Below are 14,906 nucleotides of genomic sequence, written 5' to 3'. Positions count from 1 at the left end.
TTTATCACTTGATAGGATATTCATATGGCCTCACTAGCTTCTGGAACAGCTCTGCTCTTAACATTTGAACAATTTATTGCCTAATTATTTCGTTTGCCCTTTTGAAGAGTCTCTCTGCAGGACACTTTCTGAGAGTGAGAGCACAAAAAGTGGGCCCTTGGAAAGTTATCCTTCCCCCATTGCATTAAAAGCAAAATAACCTTTTATCAAATGCTTTGTGACCATTTAGAATATTGAATTTGTATTTTAATCATGGAATTCAACAGGCATATAGCCAGTGGGAAGGACTTAATTACAAATGATGTCTTTCTCATGGTTATGCCCGCAATCCCAAGGGATGCTTTAATGATGTTCTGAGCCCTCAGACAGGAAAGGTCAAACGGCTTTGCTCCCCCAGTACTGCAAAGTGCACATAGCTGCACCTTTATCCTCACAGATGTTCAACCAGGTATAATATTAGCCTGAGGTAAAAATTCCAGGAAACATGAACTCCCAGAGTAGGAGATCTTTGGAATTCAGTGAATAATAGAGCAACTTCTTTCAGAGTTTGAAGAGCAGATGAATTTAGATAATCACCATTTGAATACAAATCTATATTTCATTAGAGGTATAATATGCCAGGAGAAATGCCATTCTGCTTGCAAATGTATCACATATTAAAGATTCATGATATTTTAGATTGATACTTTTTAAATTTTGAAAATGTTTCTGCTAGGTTTATACTATGCACATATTTAAGTTTGTATTAGGTTAAGTCAGATAAATTGACTTTTTTTGGTAGGTCAAAAATGGTTGAATATTCCATTGTACCTGGTTCAACCTGATTACTCAAGTTTTTTTACAATTAGCAAAAGAATGGAAAGTCACATTTTATAACACCATCCTGACCTAATTTTCATTCTTAAAAAATATTTTTGCATTATGCTAAGCAAGATATTTTCAAAATGTGCTGACATATAGATATCCATTAACTCTAAATTTGTGTGCATTTTTCCTTGCACTGGCCTTGATTTTCACTTTGATTTTTAGGTTTTGTATCTCTAGCACTAGCGAGGTAACTTAAGGTAGAACGTGACATACATTTGAAGCATGTAAGTCATTTTAAAAATTAATATTAAAGAAAATATTTGGTTTTTCTTAAAACTTAAAAAAGCGGGTCACCCTGCCTTCCCCAAAAAACCCCAAAAATACCTCATATGCCATGAAAGACATGAGTGTCCACATGCATTATTAATATTAATAATTAGAGAGAATCTTCATATACAGAATACAGATATTTGGGTCTTCCAATTTTTTTTACAACTTATACCCTTGTAAAATATTTGGTCATGAAATATATTTGTATTTATTTAGTTAGTTACTTGATTTGATTTTTTTTAACCAAAGCTTATTAATATGCATATTACTGTAATAATTGTATAATAATTTTAACAACTGATCAAAGTAATGTCTACCTCTATAAAGCATTATTTACGTGAACATTAATTAATTTAAACATAAAAAAATTTTAAGACTCTTAAAGCTGATTCCACTGTAAACTTTAAATAATTACTAAAGCATATGAAACTAAAAATGAGGGGCACCTGGGTGGCTCAGTCTGTTAAGCGTCTGCCTTCGGCTCAGGCGGTGATCCCAGGGTCCTGGGATCGAGTCCTGCATTGGGCTCCTTGCTCAGCAGGAAGCCTGCTTCTCCCTCTTCCGCTCCCCCTGCTTGTGCTCCTGTTCTCTCTCTCTCTCTGACAAATAAATAAATAAAATCTTTTAAAAAAAATGAAAATGAATGGAAATGTAGATCATGTCAATTAAATTAAGTCTGAATAACACTTAAAAACACACACTATTGGTAGGTTAAGTACTTGTGATTAAAAATACTAGAGATCTTTTAACAAAAACTAGTAACTAGGTACCTGGGAAAGGGAGCTAAGAAATAGAGGTAGGAAAGGACTGACAAGATAACTCTTGTCTGGAATATCAGTGGTAAAGTAGTTGCCATTATTTCTGGAAAGCTTATCTCAATTGGTGGGGTTATGCCTGAAAGTGAAACAAACAAAAATTCTAGAGTAACTTACAGTGGTCCAACAGAATTGTCAAACAGATGTCTTGTGTGGCCAACAATTTCTGAAGAGAATGCAGTACATTCTCTTAAGGCCCCACTGGAATAAAGGGAACAAGTACCATCCATGGGCCAGCTGATCTGATGTGCTCCCCAGGCCACCTCCAGAAATTAGGTTTTTAAGTGGAAAGAACAAGATTAGTGTTTAACCTATCTTTATATGATTTCATAACCACATACCACCAGCCTCACCATCTTGATGAAGCTTTGATATAAAAATTGTAGGATATTTGTTTTTAACCCTAATTCCTTTATGTTCCTCAAAATCCGTATCATCCTGAACATTTACAAGAAATAGCATAAACACTCTTCTTATAGTTGAAAAGCAGAGATGTATCCTATTTTAGTTGGCAGTTAATGTGGGGGCCTACAGTATAACAGCTGTCTCAAATAGCCCTTAAATTAACTACAGAATTTTGCAAAACCTTTAGCGGCTTGTTTTCTGTGGGGGGGAAATAGAAAAAATGACCAAAGAGGCGTCTTGCCCAGGTTTTGGAATGACTGTACAAGAAAGGTGTTGAATTGACTGTTGGAGGATTCATTCTTAATTCTTTCAGTTTGAATATAACTCTTCATTTAGGGAGGATCTGTGGGTGTTGGGTGTGTTTTCGTAACAAAATCTTTCCAAGAGGCACGTGTTAATTTACCACACACCGGAATGGCAAGGACGACGGTCCGGGGGCAAGAACCAGTGAAATACGTCAAGGAAAAGCAGGGAAGATTTTTTTTTTTTTAAGATCTCTTTCCCGCCTCTCTCCAAAGGCGAAGCCACCGCCGAGGGTTAGGCTTAGGCTTTATCTCTGAGACAATAGCGCCTCTCGCCGCCTGGGGCGCAGCTCAGATCTCGCGCCCCGCCCTCCCCGCGCCCGCGTCCGACCTGTCCCCCTGCCCAGCGCTCTCATCTGCCCCACGGACGTCCCCGCCTCGCTGGTCCCCGCGTCTCACCTGCGCTTCTGTCCCACGGACGCCCCTACTCCTTTGGCTTCTCTGCCCACAAGTCCCCGGCCGCGCCAAGCCCTCAGCGCATCAGTCCGCCGGCCCGCCGGACCCTCCGCCCCCAGCCCCCCGCCCCCGCAGCGCGCCCGCGAAGCTGAGGCGCGGGCCGCGGGGCGCCCGCGGGCCTGTTCCCCCCCCCCCCCCCCCCCCCAGGCTCCATCAAAGGTGTCTCTGTTATTGAAATATGAAGCCATTTCCTCTCCAAAACCCTTGGTTACTCAGGGCGGGAATCAATGGACCTATATACCCTCCCCGGAGTTATAAATAAACGTCTATTTGTTCAGGAGGCGTTTTCCCGCGTGTCCCAGCATCTTCCCCCGTGGTTATTTTGGGGTGTGTGTGTGTGTGTGTGCGCACCCGCGCGCGCCCTGCGCCCATCTGGTTCTAATCCTGGGTATGGATCCATAAGCCAACCCCACCCATCTCGTCCGCCCCTCGCATTCCTCACTCTATAAATAAATCCAGGTTCTTTGAGCTCCGTCATCCAGGGATACAATAGCAGTTGTCTGTTAACGGAGATTCAAACCCAATATCGATATTGAGTCCAATAAACAAGAAAATACACTTCTTGCAATGTGGGTGGAAGGGCACCTCCGGTTTAGGAAACTTTGTCTGCTGTTGCCATAATTGCCTCTCTACCTAGTCACCCTGGATCTCCTGGGGAAAGGGAGACGGAAAGGCTAGGACATCTCCGACCTTTGGGTTTTCCTTTTAACCGAGGCTAAAAATCAAAGCGAAAATGTACTGTCCTGGCGTTTCTGCCTCACACCGCTGCCCCATAGCTCGCTCTCCCGACCCCTTGCCCCAGCCTCTCTGTACAGACCCCGGAGTGGTGGGGCTGCGGGAGGTGTGGTGTGGGGGGGGGCTTGTGGCTGTAGCTGCTTTTCCCAAGCCCTGAGCGGGATACTCCGGGGTCTGAGCAGAGTGGAAAGTCGTCTAAGAAGCGGCTGTTTCACAAGATCTGGGCACAGAGCTGCCCCTCCCTTCCTCCCTGAAGTTTGCATGAAGTGCACGTTAGGCTGTAATTAGGGGATCTGGGAGGAGAACTTTGCTGGTGACGCTTTGCTTTTCTTCTGCTCTTGGTGAGAAAGTGCCTCCTTCTTCCCAGGACCAGGACCTCTGCCATCCAGCGCCACAAAGAGACATTCTGCGCGCACACACACACACACACACGCACACACACGCGCACGCACACACACACACACTTGCCCAGAGACAAACTTAAGGTGAGGAGAAAGAGCCCTAGCTTCACTTGATCTCCAGGCTCCAACCTCAGCAGGACTTGAGAGCATCTGAACTTCTGGATTTCAGGACAAGGTAAAACTTCCATAAAATTTTCACTCTTCCTCTCAAACATTAGTGCCTTGAAGATTTCAGAGAGCAATACATATTATGATGTATATATACATTAAAACAGATTTTCTTATTTTCTCTCATTTTCTTTTGAGTTTAACATGACATCTCAATTTTTTTTTGAAGAGTCATATTGTCAGATAAAATACTGGATTGCAATAAAAAAGCTCAGTCTAGATTGGGGTAAGGATTAACTCTAGTATCCTGGCTTTTCCTCCTGTTACTATAAATCTGGTAGGCGCGTGGTTTCCAAGCGGTGGCTTTTCCATCTGTGTCTCAACAAGCATTTTCATAGCACCTGAGATTTAAAAAAAAAACGATAGTATAGGTTGAAGGAAATGCTGAGGAATGGGAATGTCCATTCCAGATTTTAGAGTTTTGTTTTAGGGAATATATAGGTTTGTGTGGAAAAGAAAGTTACTGTAATCATAGGAAATACCTGTTAGATTGATACTTTGAGATGTTACCAATTTTGGTCCCTGCTGCTCCAGTTAATTGTGAAATTAAGATCATAGAGTTATGACGTGCTTCATACATTGAATGATTTGATAATTAATTTTAAGGTACTGAAAAATATTTTAAAATCATAGTTGTTAAGATTACCATTAAAAGTTGCTTAAAGGATTTACGTGTTGAGACGGTTCACCACTCTAAGCAAATCCGAACATTTTGGGTCTTAAATGAAGTTGTTTTCTTCCACTGAATTTGACTGTTGTGTTCAAAATGAGATGGTTTATTATTTTGAAAATAAGTTATTTTATTTTCATTTATCACTGGAAAAACACACCGAGTGGCCAGTACATTTGGGAATTTTTAGGGTGGAAAGTGTTCCTGTACATGTTCCAACGTGATGTCATAAAATCAAACATACTGGCTGGCATCTTGGAAGTTAACGGTTTTTAAGAAATTAAGCCTGTGAATTAATTTCTAAGTGAAATGTAATATTTATTCATTATAATTGTAGTTTCTGGTAATCATTCTATTTGATTATTTCAGGGTACTACATTGCAGTAATTTTATACACACTTCCATGACTTCAATATTTCAATGGAATCATAAAATAGGAACATTGTTCTATCAGAAATGTATCATAGTAGCTCTCTCTGGATAACTTTTAATGTGATAATTCTTACATCAGTGTTTAACTTCAGTCCCATTTACTTCTACTAATAAAGAAGTTTTCGATTCCATTCAGTAAACTAGAACGTGTGCCAGAGGTCTATTGAGCATTTATTAGTCTTTAGTCATTTGGGGGCTATCTGTTCTCAATAATTTAATTGTTTAAGCTGAAAGAATGATGTTACATTTTTGGTAACCTCTTCACAAAATTGGAAACAGCTTTTAAAATGGGAAAACTAGATAAGCAGAAGTAGTTTTCCTTAAACTTAATTAAATGAGTGAGAGAAAAGCAACAACCTCAAAAGATCGCTGGTCCCTAGGGAGAATGTACCCAGAGGCCAGTGTTCCAGAAGTGTCCTGGGGGTCTGAGCTTTCTATGAGAAACAAAAAAGAGAAGACCATCATGTTCTTATAAAGCAAGCCATTTATTTATTGTCAGCAGGCCCTGTCTCTCAGAGGAATGACTGACACTGTAATTTAGAAGTACTGAAGAGACTTTCACAGAGAAGAATCAATTCATTATATCCCTAGTGGTTTCACTTCCTCTTCCTTCCTTTGGGAGCAAGTAACACATCCAGGATAAATACATTTGGCAGAATATGCAGAAAGATACTTTATAAGTAGATGGTTTACCAAAGTCCTGCCTTTTAACATCTTGGTTGCAGAATACTGGTATTTTCTGAAGAGTTGAAGAAGGGTTTAAATCTGAAGGTAGAACTGTACTTCGTTTCTGGAAAAATGAACACGAATCCTTTTTCAGGAAATAACTCCCTTTTCCAGAAAACACTAGTGCTGGTTTTCTTTTCATTTCCTTTTGCTTGTTTCCCATGCATGTTTTATTTTCCAGATTACTTTTTTAAGATAATGGTATTCCACCAATTAAAATTCCAACAAAATGCAAAGCAAATTTGAAAATAACTTTTACATCAGAGTCTTCTGTTGCCTTTAGTTAATTTTCCAACATGCTGGATTCATTATTAGTAACCATGGTACTTTGTCTGTGTTATTTAAATGTACTTAGTCTGTTATTTAAAGGTGACAAAATATTGTTGGAGGAAAATGAGGAGGGATGAAACCTGAATATACTTAGGATTTTAATCAATAGTGTTTAAGGAGAATTAGAGGAAAGAACTGGTTAAACAAATATTAGGTGTAGAGTGGACGTGATGGCATAAATTAATAATGCAGCTCTTTATTTACACCATGAAAGGTAGGGTCTGTGATGGTTCAGTGTGTGAAGTGCGGTCCCTGTGTGCCACCTAGTGGTTGAATTGAAGAAGGCTTTCGCACCAGCCTCTCACTAAAAACTTCTGAGACTTCTATTCTCTTGACATTGAACACTAACTGCATGGCAGACGTTGGGGTAGGTGCTCACAGTAGAAAATATAGCAAATGTCTTTTATATAATTTAAAAATCAAGGTGCCATTTAACTGTTGATTAAATTCCCGGTGGTTGCATTTAAAATCAGTTTACTCTTTCCTGGGTAATTTACCATCAACTTTCTGCCTCCATGAGGATATAGTTTAATAACTGTGACTCGCTTCTAATAGAGAATGTGTTTTTTTTACAGAGATGTCATGACCTAGTTCAAGAAAGGATGGGGAGACTTTGAATCTTGAATCACTGTTTCTCCTATGGAAATACACTTCTGTAAAGTTCAGTGTTGCTGAGGGTAAATGGGTAAATAATTACTAGCTTAAAAGGCTAGCACACAGGGCGCCTGGGTGGCTCAGTTGGTTAAGCCACTGCCTTCGGCTCAGGTCATGATCCTGGAGTCCTGGGATCGAGTCCCACATCAGGATCCCCGCTCAGCAGGGAGTCTGCTTCTCCCTCTGACCCTCTCCCTTCTCATGCTCTCTCTCTCTCTCTCTCTCTCTCTCTCATTCTCTCTCTCAAATAAATAAATAAAATCTTTAAAAAAAAAAAAAGGCTAGCACACAGATACTTGCACATATTACATCTTCTCTAGATATATTTTCATTAAATGTAAAAGGATAGTAGTAAAATTTGTTTGGGGGTCCTAGAGGTATTGCCCTCAAACCCTAAAAATTAGCATGGAGAACAACTTCAATATCTGTGGTTCATATACAGCTTCGAAGCAGGAAGACTGTTTTCACTAAATTGACATGATAGGAAAAAAATCCTAGGAAAGAACTATTAGAAGGAAAGCCACCGTTTGAAAGAAGCATCAGGATATCATAGATTAATCCATCAGAATATTGCACTGAGAATTTGGAAAAACTTTTCTCCAGGAGGTATGTGAATTATTCCAAGTGGCTTTTTGCAAGATCTATGACTTAATGGCAACAGTGTTCAGCACATCAGCATTAATCAAGACAAGTTCTGAAATTCACATTGGAAGGTAAAATGCCTTGGTAAGAAAAAAAAATGATTAATGTGTTACTTGCTGAGTGAGCTCTAGTGGTGTAATCCATAAATCCAGTTGGGCCTGCCTGTGTGGAATGGAAGCTTCCTAGTTAGGGGACTTTGGTTTTGTGTATGGCAGTGAGACCTACATGGGGAAAGAAGGAAAGCCTCTCATTAAGTCCTTTATCATTAATGCCACAAAATTATAGCCTGAGTCGATCAGAGGCGGTGGCTGGAAACACTATCAATCATGTAAAAGAAAGCATATTATCTTAATTCTTATTTCCAATAAGTTGTTATCCACCAGAAACAAACCATTCTGTTAACAATTTCATCGGACCATCCTCATGATTTAGAACGAATCCCATACTTGTACTTCGAGGACCTAAAAGTCAGAGGCCATGAAAGCAGAACTTTAGACATGGATTGGAAATGTGTCATTCGTGGTTTCAGATGGCTTAGTGACACTAGACAAGAACAAGTTTGTGAGCGAGAACCCGCCAAGCTCTCCGAAATGGTCTGCTGCTACTGGGTTCTCGGTGATGTCATACAGAGTGGGTCCACCTGATGGCTTCTCCCAGTGATGGGGACCCGGAGGGGGCTGCTCCTAGTGCAGAGTTCTTAGGCACATGCAGATCCAGCCAGGATTTGTTTAAAATAGCAAACGGTGCTGAACTATTTTGAGCTTCTATTCATTGTTTTATAGTTTAACAGGGGAGTGAGAGAGTGACACCTGAGATGTGGGGGTGGGGGGGCAACAATAGAAGGCCAGGGGGCTATTTGCAAAACAAGGCAAAACAAAAACAAGCAAAACAAACTCGCAAAATGAAAGTCACAGAACACTGACTACATACTGTTCAGGGAGTGGTTCTCAAACTTGTAAGGGCAACAGAAATTTCCCCTTTTGTCCAACCTACCTTAACCCAGAGAGAACACAAATCACTTGATTTGTTCCTAAATTCCAATTACGATACTCCAGTTACATTTACTGTACTAAATAAAATCCAATTAAGTTAAATAACATTCAAATTATTTTTATGGTAAATCTGGATTTTCCTAAACTTTCCCGAAAGTTTCGTGGATAATATCTTGCATCAGTTTCCACCTATACCGTGTGAAGTTTTCTCATTTTGACTCTCTTATTTCGATTTGGAGATCACCTCATTTGATCATTCATGCACTCATTTGTTCATTCAACAAAAATGTATTAAATCCTTGCTATTTGCCAGGCACTGTGCTAGCGCTGTGTGCTGGGACCTTCACTTTATACCATGAAAATTCATTCTAAAAAATTCAGAAAGTCAAAATTGACTGATAATGAATCTAAAACACTGCAAGATCCTGAGGTACATGGAGTAACAGAAACACGCAGAAAGTTCTAGCCTCATAGTTTTTGTATTAAGAGAATTTTGAGCATGGATCTTTAAAATCATGTTCCGTGTTTGCTATCTAGCTGAGTGGGTAAGAACTTCGGTTTTTGGTTGTGTGGGCGCAGATGGGCCTGGGAGGGTGGCTCTGCAGACCTCCAGGAGGGTGAGGCTTCCAATAATCTGTCTGCTTGGATGGACAGGAAAAGCAAAAACTCATTTGCACACAGTTGCTGTCTGCCAGTTTGCATCTAAAATTCAGATGGAACACAGAATGATTTAGTGCTTACCATTTGCACCAGACACCATGCTAGGTGTTGCAGAGTAATTGGCTCAAGGAATTCACAAGCTGGTGGGGAAGACAGATGGATGCACATCATGAATCACTAGTAAAATTTGCCACGTAGGTGAAGTTTGTCTTCATAGTCTCCTGGGTCTCTTTTCTTTGCCTTTATCCAAACTTTCCCCCCTGCCTCTATCTCATAAAGTAAGACTCCTGCTCTCTACCCCCACCCCAGAGGATCTGATACTTCTCTGGTTTATTGATTTCTTGACTGACTGATTACACTTCAGTGTGAATGAGTTTCACTCATGCATTTACATTTCAAGCCTTTTATGTCTCTAAAGTAAATGTTTTGTTTTCTGTGAAAAGAATTTCAAACATTCGGGGGCCTTCCTATCATTACACCAAAGGGTGTAATTAAGCTGATTTAGTCCTCCATGGTCCTCAATCTCTCATTTACCCCACTCCGTATGTGAGGCTAGAGGGACTCCCTCAAGGCCCGTTTCTAGAAACTTGAAGGATCTTGAGTCCTGTTAATGATTGGCTCCTTTTAGCTGAGCCTGATTAACCTGTCCTTTCACCCTCTCCCCAGAGCTGTGCCCAGACCAAGTGTCCCCTCTCCCACCTGGAGGAGCCTCCAAAGCCCATCCCTTTGAACCCTTCCGTTTACTTTGCCAAAACCTGCTCTCAAGTCCTCTCAGCCCTTCATCGCCATGCTTGGGTCACTGCCCCTGGACAGGTAAAGCACCTAGAGCTTCTTATGTTCTACCATTTGAGCCCTTGGGCCACCCTAAATGTCCAGGTCTAGAGGGAGGGAATATTTGGTCCGAGGACTCCTCTAAGTAAAGGGGCTAAGGGAAGAAGACAAAATATGCTTGGGGTAAGCATAGGAATTAGCCACCATGTTGAAAATGTGGGTCAAAGTCAACATCTTTTAAAATATGAAAGGTACTTCACTACAATTGGTTACAGAGAAATTTTGACATTGATGTTGATTATAGATTCTGGAAAACTAACTACAGGGGGAAAATGAAGATCTGCTTTGCCTTTATATAAAGAAAGCTAATCAGAGTCATTTGTGTTAATTCCTTCCCATTTTTTGTTTAATTAACATATAGCATAATGATAGCCATATCTTATTAGTTGTTTCAGATTTATGTTCTCATTGATTACATTCCTTTGATTATGCCACCATAGTTTGGTACTCCTATAAGATACTGATCTGTTCTTATATGAAGATGTGCTCACCACATTTTATAATGCCAGGACTGATAACCCAGATTTAGAGACTTTCCTTCCCCTTCTTCCTGTGGCCTAAAGTAGAAGGATCATTGGTCTGCATTCTTCACCTAGCTGGGAGATCTAGATGCAGAAATTCAGTAGGTGCCCTGCCAATGCTTACTGTTGTTGTCAGTGCCCAGTACAGGGCAGAACGTGGGGCTTTCGGGGTCTCCCGGCCTTTTATTCCAAGTGCCTATATTCCAGATGTCGGAACACTTCCCAACCTCAGGCCATTCCCTGACTCAGCCTCTGTTTCCTTTTTTGTCTTCTGATCTTTCAGTGTTGTTAAATGCATAAAATCTTCCCAGATTTAAATAATATAATTGGTATAAAATGAATAATATACATAAAATTAATTGATAATTTCAATAAATCTCTAAAATTAAGGAAAGCAAGACTAGAGTCTGGAAATGAGTTGAGAGAGGCCTTGGACCAGTGTAGGCATGATCTAATAAGGATGCATTTATTGGATGGAAGAGAGAAGTCAAGGATAGTGTGACTGTTTCCAGGGCAGACGGTAACACAAAGAGAGATGTGACAGACTAAGATTAAGCTCAGTCGTTAAGCGTCTGCCTTCAGCTCAGGTCATGATCCCATGATCCCCTGGGATTGAGCCCCGCATCGGGCTCCCTGCTCAGCAGGAGGCCTGCTTCTCCCTCTCCCACTCCCCCTGCTTGTGTTCCCTCTCTCAGTGTGTCTCTCTCTGTCAAATAAATAAATAAATAAAATCTTTTAACAAACAAACAAACAAAAGAATGAAGGAAGAATAAAAGTTTCTGGGAGAATATGGTGAATCTAATTTAGGAAGAACAATGGGACATCCAAGAACCCATGTGAGTTGAATGTATATATCTTCAGCACAGGGGAGAAAGTTGTGGCTGAAAATAGAGATTTGGAAGTCTTTGGTACTAAAATGGTAGTTGATAATCATACAGAGAGAAGGAGATCACCTAGGAAAAAGCAAAGGGGAAAACAGCTGACTGTGAACTGAAACACAAGAAAAAAATTGATAAAAATGACTTTTGCCATTGTTTGTGCATGATCTTAACTTGTATTTTATCAACTAAAAATGTCCACTGAGTTGGATAACATCAGTGTTATTAATCTTTATATCTCAGTCTTAGTCCTCTGCATATAGAAGGTGCCAGACATGTTTGTTGAATTAAATGAAATTAAAATGGCATTTCTGAGCCCTGATACTCTAAAGACAGATTTTCATAATGATAACTCTGAACCTGGGTAAGACCCCAAAATGTCTGAATTGTAGTTATTTATTCAATTTTGTCCAATACTGAGCTAGCTTTAAATACATGTTGTTGCATTTTGTTGTTTAAAAATCAGTAATCAATGTGTGGTGTAGATGGTAATTCACCAGAGTACTTGATTAACCTTAGCCCATGTTGTTTAGCTTAGCATACAAATGAGTTCATCACAGAATGCAGCCTAGCTCAGGTCCATTTATAATTCTTTTCCTAGTTCCGTGATCTTGAAGACCTCCTAATCTTAGAGCAGATTTGGAGCCCAGAACCCTGAATTTCTCTGGTTTTCCCAGCAACTGGCTTTTTTTCCCCCAATTCTTCTCCTTCCCTCCGCCCTCCATACTACAACTGCCATATAAAATCCAAAGGATAATTGAATGATGTTTAGTATAAGTATGTCTCAAATATTTCATGGTACATATTTATGCTAATGAGATTATTTGTTGTTCATCTGAAGTTCAAATTTAGCTGGGTGCCCTGTATTTTTTATTGGCTAAATTAGATAACACTACCCGACACTTGAAGTTACTGTTACTAGAATATGGCAAACAAGAATTTCCCCATGAAACTTCTGAACACTCTCCTTCTAAAGTCAACAAATGAAGTTACTGAATCTATCTTCACAAGTTAAATGTATTGAAAAGATAATCGAAATAAAATTAACTATGATATACCATTCAGTGCAAATGTATCAAACATTTATAATGATGGTGTTTTATATATATAGCCTATACACTAAGGGCTGTATTAAGAATGACATAAATGTATATTAGTGATCATGTGTTTCAGTCTATCTAAAATGTGTTAAAATAATGTACGTTAAAAAATTAAGCTTTTTAATATTCACTTTTTCGAGTTGGTAATGATAAAACAAGCAATCATTTTTAAATGAAAAAGCCTCCATTCATACATACATGTAAAATGGGTATAAACTCCCAAGTATTTTTTTTTTAAAGATTTTATTTATTTATTCATGATAGAGAGAGAAACAGAGAGAGGAGCAGACTTCCCGCCAAACAGGGAGCCTGAAGCGGGACTCGATCCCAAGATCCTGGGATCATGACCTGAGCCGAAGGCATACGCTTAACCACCTGAGCCACCCAGGCGCCCTAAACTCCCAAGTATTCTAACTGCAGAAATACCTGAAAGGGATCTTTTCCCTCGTTAATTACGTCAGACTGTAGTTGTGCTGCCACCTTGTGATGTGTTGAGGTATGATCCAACTTCACCAGTCCATTAACCTGTTTTCCCAGCTTGACCGTTTGGTCAATGTTAAAATCATTCCTCAGATGATTAATATTTTTCATTTTACCAAAGAATGCCATACATGTTATACTTAGAAAGGGCTCTCAAGTATTTAATGCACATATTTTCTAGAAGTTTAATATATTGTCTACAAATTAATAAATGATTCTTAAGATAATAAATTATAAATCATTTAGTACTGTTTAATGTTTTATGACTGAATTTTGGTTGTATCTGCATGTATATTAAGTTCACTTGACCTTTCAACCTGAATTTCCCATAAGCTACTTGTATTTAACATGTCCAAAATTGAAATCATTATATCCTGTATACCAAGCCTCGTCCATGCCATCTCTACATAGATACCAAGGCCATATAATTTATGAGCTAAACTAGAACACTTTGAAAATGAAATGGGGTGCCTTACTAATTATTCCAGCAAAGTGATATAGACCAAGACTCTCTCAAGCAAACTGATTATCTTATATGTAAGTTAAAAATCATCATAGTCCCAGTCATCCAAACTAGAATACTTGGATTTCTAGACTACTGGTCCACCAAAATGACCTGGAACCTCCATCCCAGACTTCCTCTCTTCCTTCTACCTGTTTGGTCCCTTTTACTTTCACATTCTCCTCCACTGTCCATCAGCTTGCCAACATTCTCACTGTCTTGGTCCTGTTGTCAGCAGATGAACCCACCAGCCCAAAATCCTTTTTCAGGAAAATCTAACTGCCCCACTTCTTCCATACTTGCTCTAAATTGCTGGGAACTGCTAGGAAAAACCCATAACCACCCTGCAGAATGGGGCCACTGTATAACCATTGTATCTGACTTCAGCTGGATCTCTAATGCTGTGTGGCAATTCTACTATATTTCTTAGAAGTTTTGTTTCTTGAACCTCCTGTAGCAGATGTCCAAGCCTCCCTGAAAATAGAAGCCACCTAGAAAGAACTCTGTCACTGTCCTGCCACCAAAACTAGTCCCTGACCACCAGAACCCCCATATATTCTTTTTTCCCTTCTATTAGGAGAAAAAGCTATCCTTTACTTCTAAGAGTCTAAGGCAGACATTATACCCTGAACTCTAGATCCCATGTCCCCTTCTCAGAGAGAGTCCCTATTAATTAAGCTTTTTCTCTCTTACATCTTCAACCTCTCCCACTCTGATTATTTCTTCCTAATGGCACTTAATCACGGTCATATCTTTTTGTCTTGAAAATATATAATTCTCCCTAATCTCACATACATTCTACCTACCAATCTTTCTCCTTCCCATCAAAGCCACACTTCATGAATTACCTATGCTCACTCTCTACCTCTTCACCCCATCCCCTCCTCAACTCACAGCAATGTGCTTTCTCCCGCAACTACTCCAATAGAACGCTCCTCATTGGGGTCACCAGTGATTTGTTTTCAGTATGTTTTCTTTCTCCTAAATTTGAACTGTTTCCAATTTTATCTAGTATAGTAAATGAAACCATTCCCTCTCCGCTCTATTTCCAAAACCAGAAAGAAGGGTG

At 39.7% G+C, this 14,906-nt stretch overlaps 1 protein-coding gene across 1 annotated transcript in view; it reads left to right on the top strand.

Annotated features, from left to right (window-relative positions):
* Window positions 1-4,098: 4,098 nt before the first annotated feature.
* HAPLN1 (hyaluronan and proteoglycan link protein 1) overlaps window positions 4,099-14,906 on the top strand; it is a 72,746-nt gene continuing 61,938 nt past the window's right edge. Inside the window, exon 1 of the mRNA XM_035013897.1 lies at window positions 4,099-4,426. The gene's annotated coding sequence lies outside the window, so the exon portion shown is untranslated. The remainder of the gene's footprint in view (window positions 4,427-14,906) is intronic.

This window comes from Mirounga leonina, unplaced genomic scaffold (genome assembly GCF_011800145.1).
Source record: "Mirounga leonina isolate KUSES-001 unplaced genomic scaffold, KU_Mleo_1.0 Mir_168, whole genome shotgun sequence".
NCBI lineage: Eukaryota > Metazoa > Chordata > Mammalia > Carnivora > Phocidae > Mirounga > Mirounga leonina.
This window is presented reverse-complemented; position numbering and strand designations above follow the sequence as displayed.